This window comes from Acomys minous, assembly GCF_964271855.1.
Source record: "Acomys minous genome assembly, chromosome: 6".
NCBI classification, from domain to species: Eukaryota; Metazoa; Chordata; class Mammalia; order Rodentia; family Muridae; genus Acomys; species Acomys minous.
Window position 1 is genome coordinate 108,557,061 of NC_140487.1, and position 12,510 is coordinate 108,569,570.

Below are 12,510 nucleotides of genomic sequence, written 5' to 3' on the forward strand. Positions count from 1 at the left end.
CGCCACTATGACGCTCGGGGCCGAGATTATGTAAAGCGCAGTCACGCGGGGACGCCGCCTGAAGAGAGCGGCTTCCGAATGGGATCGCGGAAGCTCTATGGCCCCGCCCACTTTCCCGCTGCGGCCACGCCCTCGCCCCGCCTCTCCGGGGGGGGGCTCGGATGCAGTAGCGCTTCTCGCGATAATTGGTGGGGTTGTGATGCTTTGGGTTACTATGGAGCCTTCACGCTAGGTGAAGGAGGGCGGGATTGGGGTGGCAGTGGGGGTCACGTAGGATTCGAACTCCAAGGCCACTCTGAGTTTGAACCCGTTGGGCATCCAAGGAGGAAATCCTATCCCCGGAGCTGGAGAGTCTGCTCAGTCCTCTAAAAGGGAAAAACAGGGCTGGAGAGATGCCCCTTCTCCCCTCCCCACCTCAGGGACTGCAGCACCCACACGAAGGCTCAAACCGCCTGTAATACCAGCTGCAAGGGTGAACTCTGCAGGCCCCTGCACTCACGTATACCTTTCCACACACACACACCACAAATACAAACAAAATTAATAGGAAAAGATTTTGAGTCACGGAAACATGGCGTCCATGCATACCCTTCTCCAGACTAGTTATCACCGTGCCTCTGTGATCCTTTTGCCTCTAATTCAAGTTCCAGATCTCCTGTTTAGCCATTTTACAATTGTCCACCGTTTTCATTAGGCTGTGCCTTTTAATAGTCTCCCCTGGCCACGTCTGTCTGAGTCATCTGTCTCTCCCTCCTTACAGAGCTAACTGACCTCCAGCACTGGAGAAAGAAAAAGGGGGTAGGGCATAGGAAGAGAGAAGAAGGAAAGGAAAAGAAAATATCTATAATCGTTCCTGCAATAAACCGTTATTTGTTTTTTTAAGTTATTTTTACTTTTAAATATATGTGTATATGTGCAATGAGCGCAGTGCCTATCGAAGTCACACGGAGTCCCCTGGATCTGCAGTCACAGGCAGTTGTTAAGCAGCCTGATGTGGGTGCTGAGTACCTGAATAAGGGTCCTCTGCAAGAAAGCTATGCACTCCTAACCACTGAGCCTTCTTTCCAGTCCCTCGTTGGATAAGCATTTATTGAGTATTTACTGATGATTCCGGCTTAGGCACACAGTCAATAAAACAGACCTGATGTCTGCCTTTGTTTAGCAAATCAGCTGAAAGGGGCTATGACAAATTAAAAGACAAACTGTAAATTGAGCATTGCCGCAAGGCCTGTAATCCCGGTACATGGGGATTGTCGGCAGAAGGATCAGCAGTTCAACGTTTGTCTTTGGATTAATACCAAGTTTGAGGCTAATTTAAGCTACGTGTGACCCTGTCTTTAAAAACAACAAACAAGGGAGGGGCGACCACACTTCTGGGCCGTCACCGGAGACGACCTGTTCCGCTTCAACAACATTAACTTGGATCCACTTATAGAAACTTATGGGATTCCTTTTTACTTACAGTACCTTGCCCACCTCGGCCAGAGTTTTCCGTCATTGCGGAGGCACCTGGCGGAGAACCAGCAGGTTATATTATGGGCAAAGCAGAAGGCTCAGTAGCTAGGGAGGCGTGGCATGGATGTGTCACAGCTCTGTCTGTCGCCCCTGAATTCTGCTGTCTTAGCCTGGCTGCTCAACTTATGGAGTAACTAGAGGAAATGTCAGAAAGAAAAGGTGGGTTTTTTTTTTAATCTCTTCATAAGAGTATCCGATCAAGTCGCAGTCAACATGTACAGCATGTATAAGGGCTGGTTTACAGTGTCTACAGGACAGTCATAGAGTGCTACTCAGCCAGCCACGAGGAGCCTGATGAGGATGCCTATGGTATGAGGAAAGCACTCTTCCAGGAACACTGGGAAGAAATCCATCATCCCATTACCTCATCCTGTGAGGCCGGAGGACATTGAATAGCCCTAGGCAGTGGTTCTCAGGCAGGTGTTCCAGACAGTTTGTGGACACATTGTTTTCAGAGGATCATCTTGGAGCTCTATTAAGGGGAAAGTAATTGTTTAGGTCATAAGGACTTCATGAAAACACAGCCTATAAATTTTAAATCTCATCATGCCAATGAGCAATAGCATGCCTGTTTCAACTGTTTGCCATAGTAAAATGATATCAAGGCTGCCAAGTCAGAAGGACACATTCCACTATCGTGGTTGACAGTGTTCAGTACATGCCGAGGAAAGACCTACCTCCGTCCTCCTCCTATATCCTGTGCCTGAGAACCACAGCTGCATATAAATATATATTTTCATTTTGTACTGAACTGTTAATGAAGCTTTAAAAGCATATGTGAAATGTATAAACCTGAGATGTACAGTAAGATACATTGTTGACTATGAAAAACAAGTCAGGCCATGGTGGCCCACGCCTTTAATCCCAGCACTTGGGAGGCAGAGGCAGGCGGATCTCTGTGTTGGAGGCCAGCTTGGTCTACAGAGCAGGTTCTAAGGCAGCCAAGGCTGCACAGAACGAAAAAGAAAGAAAAATCTCGCAGGGACGAGGGACAGGACCGGGATGAGGGACTAGAGAAGGTGAAATGATGAAAAGGGGAAAGGTTCTGATGTGAGGGTCAGGAAGACCCTGAGATGGGATAGACAAAGAAAGAGAGAAAAGACCCACCCTTCCGGGCCTTAGCGGAAAAGAGGGAGAGAAGAGAGGCCCACAGAGTCAGCAGAGGACAGGTGTGCAGCACTGCAGACCCCAGATGTATCTTTTGGCTTTTTGAGACATTGTTTCTCTGTGTATCCCTGGTTGTCCTGGAATTCTCTATAGACCAGGCTGGCCTCTAAATCACAGAGCTCCACCGAGCTGCCTCTGTCTCCCACGTGCTGGGCTTGAAAGGTGTGTACTACCACCACCTGGTCCCATACAGATTTCTAGCAAAGTGAAACATACAAAAGACAGTGGGAAAGAAGTTATTGGCAGGTCTTAAGCAATTAACGTGATTGACCTTATCTTTTTTTTTTTTTTTTGAAAGATTTAGCTGAGGGGGCTACACTGATGACTCCTCAGGTAAGATGAGCACCTAGATTTCATTCCCAGCATATTCATGGTGTTCTAACCATCTGTAAGCCCAGTTCCAGGGAATTCAACAGGCATACAAGTGGGGCATACACATGCAGGCAGGCAAAACATTCAACACACACAAAGTAAGCCTGGAATTTTTTATTTTTTTGGAAATTTTTTTTAAGCCTGGAATTCTTTTTTTTTTTAAAGAGATAGAGGCAGAATTGATACAGGTTTGAGGTTCCTCTGGTCTACATAACTAGTTCCACAGGTTACACATGAGACTAAGTTTTCAAAACAAAACAGGATGTTAGAGGTATAGCTCTGTTGGTAAAGTGTGTGTATAACACCCAGGATGCCCTGGGTTCCGGTCTACAGCTCGGCATAAACTAGGCACAGTGGTGCCCACTTATAATCCCGGAACTCAGGAGGTAGAGACAAGAGAGTTAGAAATTCAAGGGGTCCCCCTGGACGCAGTGACTTCAGGGCTGGTTTGGTTTCCTTCAGATGCTATCTGGGAAGAGAGGAATTGCCCCAGGTTGGAATAAATGCCTAGGAGTCTCTTGCAGTTTTCTAGGCTAGAGATGGTGGGTTAAAGGTTCCAGTGGAGAAAAGTGAAGGATACAAGACGCACGTAGTGGCAGAATAGGCAGGACATACAATGGATTCCATTAGGGACACAGTGAGTGAAGGCGAAGACATAACAGTCCACATGCCCGGCTATGAGTTGGATGACACTTGTGGCAAAGGGAAGATTAGAAAGGTGACTGTCAAAACCAAAAAGGGTTGCTTTGCCATGTTAAGTTCTAGATCCACATGGGACATCCATAGGGACACAGCATCTAGTTAGTAAGTTCTCTCTCTCTCTCTCTCTCTCTCTCTCTCTCTCTCTCTCTCTCTCTCTCTCTCTCTTGATTTATTTATTATGTATACAGTATGCATCAGATCACAGTATAGATGGTTGTGAGCCACCATGTGGTTGCTGGGAATTGAACTCAGGACCTCTGGAAGAACAGTCAGTGCTCTTCACTGCTGAGCCATCTCTCCAGCCCTCCCCCCCCCCCCCCTTAAAGATATTATTTTCGGGCTGGAGAGATGGCTCAGAGGTGAAGAGCACTGACTGACTGCTCTTCCAGAAGTCTTGAGTTCAATTCCCAGCAACCACATGGTGGCTCGCCCTCTTCTGGAGTGCAGGTGTACATGTGGACAGAGCACTGTATCCATAATAATAAATAAATCTTTTTTTAAAAAGATATTATTTTCTTCATATGTATATGAGCATTTTGCTTGCATGTATGTCGGTGCATCATGAGTGAGCCTGGTCCCCAAGGAGGCCATAGGAGGATGTTGGATCCCCTGGAACCAGAATTACAATAATCTATGAGCCACCACAGGGGTTCTGGGACCTGAACCTGCGTCCTCTGCTAAAGCAACAAGCACTCTTAACTACTGAGCCATCTCTCCAGTTCCAGTTCCTGGACTCTTTATAGCTCTTACAAGCCAGCCAAGTGTAGTGGTGCAGGCCTGTAAGCCTAGCACTTCTGGAGGCAGAGGCAGGCAGATCATCAGGAATTCCAGGCCAGCCTGGTCTAACAAAGCAAGTCCAGGACAGCCAAGGCTGCACCGAGAAATCCTGTCTCAAAACAAACAAACAAACAAGAACAACAAAAAAAGTGAGATGAAGACCAAAGGGGTTGGTTTTGCTTTCTACAGTGTTGTGGACCAAACCCCAATATCTTCTATGTTGGCTCAATTTCCTTAACAATCATGCTTCATTATGAATTTATTAAATGAGCGTACCTCCCTTATAAGCCGACTAGCCTAAATAAGAGGAAAAGGAGATTAAAGAAAACAAGAATGAAGCCTTCTGGGTATCAGTTCCTAGGAATGATTCTCCTGGCGTAGTCAGCAGGATTTCAGCAGACCAGCAACTCAACGAAAGTTGCTGCTGGAACCTGGAACAGTAGCCGGAAACCCCCGAGCAGCCTCCGAGCCCCAGAGCAGCAGCCGAGGCCCGAGGCCCGGAGCCCCGAAGGCTTCACTGGAGTGGTTCTCTCAAGGAGCATCTCAAAGCAGAGCGATGAACAGCCAAACAATACCGAGACCCAAAAAAAAAAAACCCCGCCTCCTGTTTTGGCCTCATATATACATCTCCTCCCAGAGTCTTCAAGGATGTTTTTCAGCTGGTAACAATCAAGCTCCCGCACAAGGTGGTTAGTTTTCTAGTGGATAAACCTCACCTGTTCTCTCACAAGTCCGTTCCCCATCCCACACTTGGGATCATAAGAAAAACATGTTTATCTCCTTTTCACTTCTGCCTAGCAATTATATTCTCAGCCCCTTTAGTACATCCCTACCCACCGGAGAAGACAGGCTCTGTGTGTGTGTGTGTGTGTGTGTGTGTGTGTGTGTGTGTGTGTGTCTGTGTCTGTGTCTGTGTAGACAGGGTCTCGTGTATTCCAGGTTCAAATTCTCTGTTGGAAAATGACCTTGTGCACTGTGTATTCTGATGCTGATTTCTGGCCCTAAGATCTGGTTGCCGTCATGGCGCTGTCATTTCTGCGAAGACTCAATCTCCTGTCTCAGTGTCGTGTAAAAAAAATTGCTCCCCAATTATCTCTGATTGGTTAATAAAGAAGCTGAAGAGCCAATGACTGGGCAGAGGACACAGTAGGTGAGACTTCCGTTCCTGGTCTAGGGGTCTCAGATAGGGACCAGAAGAGAAGAGAAAAGGTTGAGAGAGGAGGAAGATCACCAGGAGCCATGAGAAATTTGATAGGGACAGAGAGAGACAGCAGAAGGCCCAGGCAAGACTGAGATGGCAAGTGGAAGGGCACATGGCGGGGAGGTGGCCAGACTAGCAAAAATTTGGTCCCAATAAGTGAATAACCTGTCCAGCTAGAGTGCTTTAAAGCTTACTAATAAACGTAATAGGTCTCAGTGTCATTATCTGAGAGCTAGGCTGGGTGCTAGAAAGGACCCCTACTTAATAGAATATGTTTACAACTCTCTACGTACTGGAAGATGGCCTCTGATTCCCCTGCCGTTACCTCCTAAGTACTGGGCTCATAGGCCTTAGTCACTGGGCTCAATTTATTTGGTGGCCAGGATCAAACCTAGTGCTTCATGCCTGTTCGGCAAGCATTTCACTGCCAAGCTACATGCCCAGTCTTTGGTTTTGTTTTGTTTTGTTTTGTTTTGTTTTTTGTTTGTTTGTTTTTTTGGTTTTTCGAGACAGGGTTTCTCTATGTAGCCTTGGCTGTCCTGGACTCGCTTTCTAGACCAAGCTGGCCTCGAACTCACAGCGATCCGCCTGCCTCTGCCTCCCAAGTACTGGGATTAAAGGCGTGCGCCACCACGCCCGGCCTTGTTTTTGTTTTTAATGTGTATGGGTTTTTTGTTTTTTGGGTTTTTTTGCTTGCACGTTTGCATGTCTATGCACCACATGCTTTGCCTGGGGCCCTTGGAGGCCAGAAGAGGATTTTGACTCCCCTGAAGTGACAGACATTTGTTTGAAGTGACAGACATTTGTTTTTGACGCTTTGGTTTTGGTTTTTGGTTTTTTGAGACAGGGTTTCTCTGTGAAGCCTTAGCTGTCCTGGACTTGGTTTGTAGACCAGGCTAGCCTCGAACTCACAGCATTCCACCTGTCTCTGCCTCTGCCTCCCGAGTGCTGGGATTAAAGGCATGCACCACCATGCCCGGAGCATGACAGACATTTGTAAGCTGCCATGCGGGTGCTAGGAATCAAACACGGGCCATTTGGCAAACCAATGAGCACTACAGCCTGCTGAGCCATCTCACTAAGCCCCGAAAGATAGAGTGTTGAGGGGATCATCAATCTGCGGGTAGAATTTAATGCCCTTTTTGAGGCAAAGGAAACTCAAACAGAAGTCTATCTAGGAAGGAGATCACCCACAGAAGAGTCATGAGTAAGAAGGTGCAGAAAGAGACAGTAGTTGGTTTTACAGAACCCTGGGGACGTTAGACCCTGCCTGGTTCGGGCTCGAAAGACACCAGCCAAAGGAGCGAGCAGAACTGAGGTAGTGGCTGGCGTTTCCTGTATCTGCTGAATGTCCAGGCTGTCAGAGCTTGGCCTTTACCCATCACATCACGTCTTTCCTTGTGCTTTGTTTTATCTGGAGGCAGGGTCTCACCAAGGCCTGAAACTTGCTATGTAAGCCAGGATGGCCTCCAACTCACAGAGATCTGTCTGCCTGCCTGCCTCCACTTCCTTCTCCTCCTGTGGACTGGAACTAAAGGCGTTCGCCGCATCCAGCATCCTGGTCTTTAAGCAACATTGGCTTGGGTGTAACTTTGAGGAAACTGGGAAAAAATGTTTCTATCAGTTTTTTTTCCTTAGAAACAAAATAAAAGGATTATATATTTTTTAAAAAAAGCAAATACTAGCTGGGCATAGTGACACATGCCTGTAATCCTCACTCAGGGAGGCAGAGGCCAACCTGGTCTACAAATTGAGTCCAGGACAGCCAAGGCTACTCAGAGAAACTCTATCTGTAACTTCAAGATCTGACATGTCGCTGGGCGTGGCAGAGGTAGGTGGATATCTGTGAGTTCGAGGCCAGCCTGGTCTACAAAGTGAGCCGAGGACAGCCAGGACTCCACAGAGAAATCCTGTCTTGAAAACAACAACACAACAACAACAAAGATCCGACACATCACACAGATACATACGTACATGCAGACAAAACACAAATGCACATAAAATTAAAAAAAAATTTTTTTGATTAAAAAAGAAAAAGCCAGGCATGGAGGCGTACACTTTTAATCCCAGCACTCGGGAGGCAGAGGCAGGCGGATTGCTGTGAGTTCAAGGCCAGCCTGGTCTACAGAGTGAGTCCAGGACATCCAAGGCTACACAGAGAAACCATGTCTCAAAAAACCAAAAAAAAAAAAAAAAAAAAAAACCAAAAAAAAAAAAAACACCAAAAAACGGAAAAAAAAGAAAAAGAAAAACAAACAAAAACCAAAAAAAATGTATAATTCACTCTCAGATAATCCAAAGTGCTGAGACAAAAAATAAAGGGGGAAAAGAAAACCCAGTGAGAGAGGTTCTGTCACACAGAATTATCGGAAAGGGCTTCCCCGAGGGGCTGGCGGCTGACTGGAACCTATGGGGGAGTGCAAAGGGCCTGAGGCTGGGAGAGCCAGATGTTTCTGAGGCAGAATAGCAGCAGTGTAGGTAGCCTAGAGGAGGGAACGAAGTAGGCTATAGGTCATGACAGGCAGAAGGCAAAAGGGCTCTAAGGCCTTACGGGCCACAATACAGAGTTTGGATTTCTGAGTTAGAGGAGGAGGTCATTGATGGGTTTTGAGCTGTTGGGATTCACAACAGGCTTTCTCTGTGTAGCCTTGGCTGCCCTAGATTCACTCCGTAGATCAGGTTGGCCTCAAACTCACAGAGATTCACCGTCTCTGCCTCCCACACATACCACCTGCATCTGTGATCCCAGCATTCCTGTGGGGATGGGGGAGGTAGAGACAGAAGAATGAGCTAGAGGCTCTCAGGCCAGCAAGCCTAGACTATGCTGAGAAAGAAGATCCGTTTTAATAAGGTGGAAGGGCAGAAGGTGTCCTTTGGTAACTTGTCTGCTGCATGCAGACACATATGTCAGCCCATGAAACTGAGTTACAACACTGCCTAATACCAGTCCTGGGAACTGAACCCAGGTCCTCAGCAAGATCAGTAAGTGTTCTTTACTGCTGAGCCATCTCTCCAGCCCCTTAAATCATTTTAATACATTCACTTATGTGCATGCACACACTTGTGTTTTCTTTTTCTTTTTCTTTTTTGGTTTTTCAAGACAGGGTTTCTCTATGTAGCCTTGGCTGTCCTGGACTCCCTTTGTAGACCAGGCTGACGTCGAACTCACAGAGCTCCACCTGCCTCTGCCTCCTGAGTGCTGGGATTCCAAGTGTGTGCCACCACTCTCAGCCACACTTGTGTTTTCAAGCACACATGCATGCTGTGCATGTTATGGCCTGTATGTGAAGATCAGAGGTCAACTTGAAGGGTTGATCGTCCCGTTTCTCTGTGGGGTCAGGTGGAGTTACCTCAGGCTAGGGCTAAGAGCCCTTGCTCACCTAGTCATCTCACTGGCCCAAACTTAACATAGTTTCTAAGATTCACCTATATCAGAACGTGTGTCAAACCTCCCTTCCTTTTATCGGTGACTACTATTCCATTGATAAATATACTGTATTTAGTTTATCTGTTGGACTGCTGAGTTGTTTCCACCTGTCTTAGATCACTTAGTGCTGCTACCAGAAAACATCTAATACTGGGTAGCTTATACAGAACAGACATTTGTTTAATCAAAGGTGAAGAGGCCAGACAGTGGTGGCACACGCCTTTAATCCCAGCACTTGGGAGATAGAGGCAGGTGGATCGCTGTGAGCTCGAGGCCAGCCTGGTCTACAAAATGAGTCCAGGACAGCCAAGGCTACACAGAGAAACCTTGTCTTGAAAAACCAAAAAACAAACCAAACAAACCAACAAACACAAAACTGTGTCATCACACAATAGAAGAAGGTCAAAAGGTATCTGAGAGCTAAACCTCTTTCATAATAAAATCCTTAATTCAACTGAAGAGAACGAGAACAGCGTCCTCAGGACCTCATGGGCTCTTAAAAGTAGCCCATCTCTTTTTGTTGTTGTTTTATTTGTTTATTTGTTTGGTTTTTTTGTTTGTTTGTTTGTTTGGTTGGGTTTTTTTGTTTTTCGAGACAGCCTTTCTCTGTGTAGCTTTGGCTGTCCTGGACTCACTTTGTAGACCAGGCTGACCTCGAACTCACAGCGATCCACATGCCTCTGCCTCCTGAGTGCTGGGACTACAGGCATGCACCACCATGCCCGGCTTTATTTATTTATTTATTTATTATGTATACCAGTGCTTTATCTGCAGTCCAGAAGAGGGCTTCAGATCACGTTATAGATGGTTATGAGCCACCATGTGGTTGCTGGGAATTGAACTCAGGACCTCTGGAAGAGCAGTCAGTGCTCTAAATAGCTGAGCCATCTCTCCAACTCCAGTGCCCCCATTTTAATACTAGTAAATTGTTTCTCCGCCTGACTTTTGGAAGGAACACATTTGGCGACAGCACCATCTTCTGGTGATTGTGAGTAATGCTGTTATGAATGTCGTGAAAGTCTCCGTAAACCTTCCCATTTTATTCTTGTTTGTTTGTTGAGACAATGCCGGAGGATAGAACTCTGGCCGGGCAGAGTTCTGAGAAATGTGCTGTGAAGACCAGGCTAGCCTCAAACTCACAGAAATCCACTTGCCTCTGCCTCCTGAGTGTGAGCCACCACCACCAGCCTTCTATTTCTAAAATACAAATGATTCTTGTGTTTGTGGGTCTTCTTTGTGCAAGGAATCATTCAGATCTTCTCTGTAGACCAGGCTGGCCTCGAACTCACAGAGATCAGCCTGCCTCTGCCACCCTGAGTGCTGGGATTCCAGGTGTGTGCCACCAAGCCCAGTTGAATTTACTTTCCCTGTGATTGATGTGTGTCTGGGTGGGTGGAGGTCAGAGGAAAACCTTGAGAAGTCTCTTCTGTCCTTCCATTGTGAGTTCTGGGGATCAGACCCCAGGTGGACAGGCCCACAGGACAAGCACTTTAACCACTAAGCTGTCTTGCTAGCTCCTGTGTGTATGTCGGGAACAAGCAAAAGAAACTTATTCTAAGTACTACTATTTCGTTTGCAGACTCCATTTAAATCAGAGGGAGAAACGAAGTTCAAGGTCCCAGGCCCTAAGGGAGCTGGGAACTTCCCAGTAGCTGACAGCTTCTGTTGTAAGGAGACAGTTGTCTCCATCTTCTGGGGACAACTTCTCCATCTTGCTGGCAGGATCAACTAAGTTCATGTTCCAGGCCCAGGGACCCACTCCTGTCCTGCCTGATGGACACTCCCTTTCTCAACCCCCTATGTCAGATACGACTGGACAGTGCCACAGCCCACGGTGCTCCCCTCACTTTATGATTTCATCCTTTAAATATGCTGTGCAACATCCCTTCAGTGTCGAAGTTCAGCTCCCAAGTCTGTTCTGTGGCCTTGATCGATCAGTAGCAGCTTGGTTACGATACATTTTTGTTATGTGCGTTTGTTATGTGTGTTTGAGTTATGTTGGATTTAAGCAGAGCCCAGAACATGTACATTTTTTGAGGAATGTCAGACTTTTTTCATAGCCATGGCATCATTCTTACGTTTCCACTAACAAGCCTTCTTACATTTATATCTCCTCTTCCCCCTTGCCAATATTCACTTCATTGTGAAGTGGTGTGGCATTGTGACTTTATTTAAAAGTCACCCAAAAGTCATATAATACGGGAGCTGGATGTGGTGGTGCACACCTTCAATCCCAGCACTGGGGAGGCAGAGGCAGGCGGATCTCTGTGAGTTCGAGGCCAGCCTGGTCTACAGACTGAGGCCAGGACAGTCAAGGCTAACACAGAGAGACCCTGTCTCGAAAAAACAATAAATAAATAAATAAATAAATAAATAAATAAAAATAAAAAAAGTCGTGCCAGGTGTGGTGGCGCACGCCTTTAATCCCAGCACTGGGGAGGCAGAGGCAGGCGGATCACTGAGTTCGAGGCCAGCCTGGTCTACAGAGGGAGTCCAGGACAGCCAAGGCTAACACAGAGAGACTCTGTCTCAAAAAAAACAAAAAAATAAAAAAATCAAATTAAATTTAAAAGTCATATAATACAGGCAGTCATATAACATTTTTGTGTGTTTGCTGGGTGGTCATTTTCATTAGAATATCTTTGGAGAAATATCAAGCGAAACTCCTTTGTCCTATGTTTATTAGTGGATTGGTTGGTTTTCTTTCTCTCTCTCTCTCTCTCTCTCTCTCTCTTTTTTTTTTTTTTTTTTTTTTTTTTTGCCTGCATGTACATGTGTAGCCCAGAAAAGGGCATCAGATTAGTTTATAGATGGCTGTGAGCCACCATGTGGTTGCTGGGAACTGAACTCAGGACCTCTGGAAGAGCAGTCAGTGCTCTTAACCGCTGAGCCATCTCTCCAGCCCCTTTCTCTCATTTTTGAGACAAGGTCTCTCTATGTAGCCCTGGCTCTGCCTCCACCTCCCCAGTGCTGGGATTAAAGGGATGCACCACTCTTTGGCTTTCACTGTTGGGTTGTAGGTCTCCTTCCTACAATCTGGAGGAGGTGTGTCATGTCGCTGCAGGGGGAGGGGGTGCAGGGGGGGTGCGGGGGGTAGACTTGGAGGATTCAAAAACCCAGGCCATTTCTAGTGTCACTGTTTCTGCCTTGTGTCTGTGGATCAAGGTGTGAACACCATGCCTGACTGCCTGCTGCCGTGCTCTCTGCTATGGTGGCCATGAAACTGTAAGCCCCCCCAAAAAACTCCTCTGTCTATAAATTGCCTTTGTTAGTTTTTGAGAAGAGCCTCTCCTTGAATCTGGAGCTCAATAGCCAGCCCAGACTGGCTGGCCATCAAGCCCACGCAGCC

General features: G+C 46.7%; 1 long non-coding RNA gene and 1 pseudogene across 2 annotated transcripts in view; one reads left to right on the forward strand and one right to left on the reverse strand.

The window, feature by feature from the left end:
* LOC311600619 overlaps positions 1-12,510 on the reverse strand; it is a 212,562-nt gene that overhangs the window by 134,275 nt on the left and 65,777 nt on the right. The gene's annotated exons all lie outside the window — the stretch shown is intronic.
* Positions 8-2,112, forward strand: LOC311599081 (N-alpha-acetyltransferase 20-like; annotated as a pseudogene). The gene is made up of 2 exons: positions 8-30; positions 1,356-2,112. The product of its transcript is annotated as an N-alpha-acetyltransferase 20-like (transcript).